Source organism: Dreissena polymorpha, chromosome 1 (assembly GCF_020536995.1).
Source record: "Dreissena polymorpha isolate Duluth1 chromosome 1, UMN_Dpol_1.0, whole genome shotgun sequence".
In the NCBI taxonomy this organism is placed as follows: Eukaryota; Metazoa; Mollusca; class Bivalvia; order Myida; family Dreissenidae; genus Dreissena; species Dreissena polymorpha.
Genome location: NC_068355.1, coordinates 133,104,632 through 133,110,590, shown reverse-complemented (window position 1 = coordinate 133,110,590; position 5,959 = coordinate 133,104,632).

Genomic DNA, 5,959 nt, shown 5'->3' with positions numbered 1-5,959 from the left:
AGCCATCTACACTTGTTTCCGGTGTGTCCTCTTCTGGTACACCCACGACTGCTTGCAACGGAAGACGAATATCCTTGCCAAATACCATCTTGTTAGGGGTGACGGATGTGCTACTTTGAGGTGAAGAGCGATACGCCATACATACTTGTTGCAGATAGACGTCCCAACAGGCTGGTTCGTCTCGACAGTATTACCGCAGAATAGCAAGAAGTGTTCTGTTAAATCTTTCAACCAGTCCATTTGCCTGAGGTCGTCTAGCCGTGGAGTGCGTCTTTTGAATCCCGAGGAAATCACAAAGATCTTGAAGAAGTTTAGATTAAAACAACGGCCTTGATCTGTGTACACCTGTAGGGGAGTTCCATATCGACATACAAAATTATCCAAAAACGCTTTCGCAACAGTTTTCGACTCTATATCAGGTATAGCGACACATTCTGTCCATTTGGTGAACCAGTCGATGATAACAAGTATGTTGCAATTGCCATTATCTGTAACTGGAAATGGTCACGCTCCGTTGGTTCGCCAACTAAATAACGACCAAGTGGTGCTTTGTTTGACTGTCGTGAAAGCTTGTTAACTGCCCACACATCACATGTTGAACAATAATCTTTAACATTATCTGCCATACCAGGCCAAAATAATGCTTTTCTGATTTTGTACAGAGTCTTTTCCATTTTAAGATGACCGCCACTGGCAGCATCATGATGTAATTTCAAAACAACATCACGTCGATCAGCCGGCCAGCTGGTGTAAAATGTCCCCATTGTTTTCCTCGTACTTCCGAAACAACAACCCTCCAACAATTACTAGGCGATCCCACTGTCTCCACAAATTTTTGTTTCAGTTTTTGAATCGGAAATGTCTTTCCATTCCGGTCTGGTTTGATTTCCATCTTTTGCAAGCTTAATGACACCTATTGCGCTGTCACTCAGTTGACTGTAAGCGATTTCTGCATGTGTCCAACCATCAATGAGATATTCTGCTCTCTTAAGTTCTATTGACTGTGCAGCCATGTTACTTCTTGTAACGGCCCTTTATTATTCCATCAGTCGATTCAGCTTTATCTTTCATCGCTTCTTGATTATCTTGTTGGTGCTTGCATGACTTGCATGGTCTTCTGGACAAAGCATCGGCATTCTTGTGGCTTGTTCCGGCTCTATGTTTTACTGTTAAATCATATGTATTGAGTTCTTGAAGCCATCGCGTGACTTGTCCAGTTGATGCTTTAAACGATCTTAACCAGCTCACGGCAGAGTTGTCAGTCCTGACAAGTATTTTCTGTCCATATAAGCAGCTGTGGAAATGTTTCAGAGCGGTAACAACTGCCAGAAGTTCATTCCTTGTTACGCAATAAGACCGCTCATGCACATTCATTGTTTTGCTCATGCAAACAATAACTCTTTCATGCTCGTCTTGAACTTGAGAAAAAACGGCTCCAACACCTACATCTGAAGCATCTGTGTCTAGAATGAACTGAGAACCCAGTTGAGGGTACGCTAGCACCGGTGCTGATGTAAGCATCTCTTTGAGGAAATCAAAAGCTACTTGGCACATGTGATTCCAAATAAAGTTCGCATTTTTCTCACACAATTTGTGAAGTGGCTTGGCAATGTCAGCAAATCCCTTTACGAATCTTTTGTAATACGATGCTAGGCCAAGAAAGCTCCGAACCTCCTTACTTGACTCTGGAACTGGCCATTCTTTAGATGTTCTGACCTTTTCAGGGTCTGTTTCAACACCTTCTGCGGATACAATATGACCCAAAAAAAACACTGATTTTCGAAAGAATTTGCATTTGGAAGGATTCAGTTTGAGATGAGCCTTTCTTTACCGTTCGAAAACGTTTTCAATCCGTGTCAAGCTTTCATCGACTGTTTTACCAGGGGTTATGATGTCGTCCATATACAGCAATAACTCTATCCACTGTAGACCCCGCAAAACATCCTCCATAACACGTTCGAAAGTAGCGGGAACATTTACAAGTCCAAACGGCATTACTTTGAAGTGGTATAGGCCATGACTCGTTGAAAAAGCTGTCTTCAGTTTGCCTTCTCATCCATCTCCACTTTCCGAAACCCTGAACAAAGATCCATTGAGCTAAATCATTTTAATCCAGAGAATGCATCTAAGCAGTCATCTACCCTGGGAATATGGTAGGCGTCCTTGACTGTCACATCGTTAAGTTTTCGATAATCCACGAAAAACCTTGTGGAGCCATTCTTTTTGGTCACCAGTACTATTGGCGAAGACCATGGACTGTTTGACGGTTCTATAATACCCTTTTGAAGCATCTTCTCAACTTCAGCCCGTTCCACTTCTCTTTTTCCATATGGCTGTCGTCTAGATTGCTGCCCGATGGGGTTAGCACTTCCAGTGTTTATTATGTTGTTTCGCAATAGATTAAAAGATTTGTTTATTTCAAAATGGCGAATTGATGTAATTGACTCTCCATCACTATATTTGTACAAAGAATTCAAACCCATTTTTGAAAGATTCATTTATTTAGACAAAATTGAAAATTCGACATTTAAAAACATAATAGCAAAATTGAGATTGTCTTGCCATGTTCTATTTATAGAAACTGGTAGGCACCAAAACATTCCAAAAAATGAAAGAACATGTACATTTTGTTCACTGAATGAAATTGAAGATGAGTACCATTTTGTTCTTATATGTCCTTTATATGATACTATTAGAAATGCATGTATATTTGGTTTTTTACAGAATAAGACCAAGTATGTTTACATTTTTACAATTGTTGAATGAAACTAGAAAATCTGTATTGATACGTCTAGCTAATTTTTTATAAAAGCATTTAAACTTAGAGCCGAAAATTTATAGTCTTATGAGAGAATAGTTTTTTTCCCATAAATTGGGATTTTGTAAATAATTTCTAACTGCATAATGTTTATATTTTATTTTTCTCAATCACTAACGGATCATAATCATTTACTTAACTTTGTTTAACAATTAAGAGCCTTCTCTTTCATATTGCATTCTCACAAAAATCATCTATGTGTAAAAATGCATAAACATTTGTTGTTAGTTTGACGCATATGTATGTATATGTATTTATGATTGATTTATTGTTTTTGACGATAAGCTGTATATGCTGAAGTCGAAAATACTCGTTCTGTTCTGTTCTGTTTATCTTGTGTTTCACGACGTTTGTGCAACCGAGATCGTCGGACGACTTTGTAATCACATCTTGGTATTCATACAACAATTGTGCAAACTTGTTTTTCTGTTCGGGATCTAAATATTCAACACCGTCGTCAAATATCTTTTTCACATGTTCTGGCAAAATGACCTCTTCAGACTGCACACCCGTGTCACTTGACTGTCGCACACGAATCTGTTTGAATTTCTTTAGAAATTATGGGGTCCTCAACTGGGTAACACTCGCCAAAAATATATCCTGCTTCTAAATTAACTGTTTCATCAAAATCGTTCACACCACACACGGACACATCTTCTCCCTGAGTTTCAACAATGCCTGCCACAACTCGACAACTTATGTCCTGCAAGCCTTGAATCCCATCAACAAACACTACCTCTTGCACTTAGCCTTTTACTTCTACAGGTAACATCTGAAAGCTCCTAGGTGGTATTTCAACCTTCTCTTTCACGAGCACCCTGCATACACTCAGCCCAGTCCCTTCTGTAACACAATCGATTGTATTGCCATCCAGTGTGTGAAGTGTATGATTTTGAATGTCCCAGGATTTAATGTGGTTTGCCATAAAATCTTGTCCCAGAATTCCTTGAATATTTGGTATATCGCAAACGGTGGCGTCAATTGCAGTTGTGAAACTCCCGACCTTCAACTTCAACTCTACAGAACCTTGAACGTTTAATGGTGTGCCGTCTATGGTACAAACTGTGCGATTATGCTCACGCAAATCATCTGTCTTCTTTCCTATAGCCTCAAGGGTGTCTTTAGATATTAAAGTGGTTGTTGCTCCACTATCTAATAGCAAGGTTACCGCATTTCCGTCTATTAATCCTTCAATATAGATACCATTGTCTTTCGTTTTCATCAGATCGCTGCAGTGACCAACCCGCAATGCCTTTTTATCTGGTCTGCATGTCACCTCTATTTGTTTAGGTCGATTTTTCACTTGACCGTCGCATCACGACCTATTGATGTGACGGTCTGAATTTTTCCTGCTGCAGTCCTCGCCTGTTGTCTTTGATCGGACATTCTCTGATGAAATGGTTTGTAGAACCATATCTGTAGCAAGATCTTCAAGAGATTCTGCCTCCCATGGTAGATTCAAGTTTTTCCAATCGTTGCTCAATACGCTTAATGGCACTGGTAAACTGATCATAAGTTCCCTCATGTACCGGATTGGTTTCAAAAGATCTTTCTCTGTTGTTTGTATTTGTAACACCCCTAATCTGCGCACCTACACCTTGCCCTTTACGTCCCAACACCTCTTCATTACGCTCAACCAACTCCACAGCTTCACTAATTGTCAGGCAATTTTTATCCATTAAACGGCATCTCATCTCGGCTGAAACATTCTTAAAAAAATGTTGTAATGCAAGCATTTCTTGGGCCTCTTGATCTAGTGTTGAATAGGCTTTCTGAGACAGTAGTCGAATTTCATCCCCAAAAGCAGCAATTGTTTCTGTTTTAACCCTCATTCTGTTTTGCATCTTTGAAAGCGATCTGTCTTGTTGCCGTTTGCTTCCAAACCTCTGTTCTAATCCGTTTGTCAGGAGTTTGTATGACCGTTTTCAGCAACAGGTAACGAACTTTAATGCATGCGTGCCTGCTGCTTAAGGGTTGTAGCAAGGTAAAGTAACTTCTCCTTTTCGTTCCATTGTGCATGCTCTGCACAATCTTCGAAGTATGCGATGTACTGGTCCCAATACTAATCTCCAGAATAAGGGTCTGGTTTAATGTTTGGACGCGGTCCACGTCTGTTAAAGCCACCATATGCCTTGTCAAATTGGCCCATTGGTACTCTTGACCTTCCCCTCTTCCGTTCTCGTTCACATTGAAGTCAACCTCGGAGTCGGACTGGTCATTGTTGTCCGCCATTGTACAACTAATATGAAGGTAATGACACAAAGAAAAAAAACTTGAAAATGTGCACTTTATTATTCACAATAATAACATTAATCATATGACGTTCCGTTCTAGTGCAGCCGTTCCCGTTCTAGTGCAGCCGTTCCCGTTCTATTGCAGCCGTTCCCGTTCTTGAGCAGCCGTTCCGTTCTAGTGCAGACGTTCCGTTCTAGTGCAGCCGTTCCCGTTCTATTGCAGCCGTTCCTGTTCTTATGCAGCCGTTCCGTTCTGGTGCAGCCGTTCCGTTCTGGTGCAGCCGTTCCCGTTCTATTGCAGCCGTTCCCGCTCTATTGCAGCCGTTCCCGTTCTTGTGCAGCCGTTCCGTTCTGGTAAAGCCGTTCCCGTTTTCGTCAGGCCGTTCCCGTTCCCGTCAGGCTGTTCCTGTTTCGTCAGGCCGTTTCCGTTCTCGTCAGGCCGTTCCCGTTTTCGTCAGTCCGTTCCAGTTCTCGTCAGGCCGTTCCCGTTTTCGACAGGCCGTTCCCGTTTTCGTCAGGCCGTTCCCGTTTTCGTCAGTCCGTTCCCGATTTCGTTTCTTGCTGTTTTCCCCGTGGTGACGACAAACAAAAGTTCTGAGATGCTAAAAGTATATTAGCATCCCCAATTCTGACACTAATGTAACGGTTTCGTGCCGTCGGTAATACTGTTTCTTATCTATCAACCAGGTAGTTATTAGTTTATTAAAATGTTATTAGTCTGTGAATAGATGTCTTCAAGAATAAAGAAATGAAAACAGTGAGACTTAATTATTTATACTTCTCAAAATATACCAACATGAAACAACAAATGTATAAGAATATAATATAGTTACATTTTATCCGACATCCCAGTCCTTTCTTGATTGTATTATTAATATTAAAGTTGTTAAAAGTTTAAATAATTTTA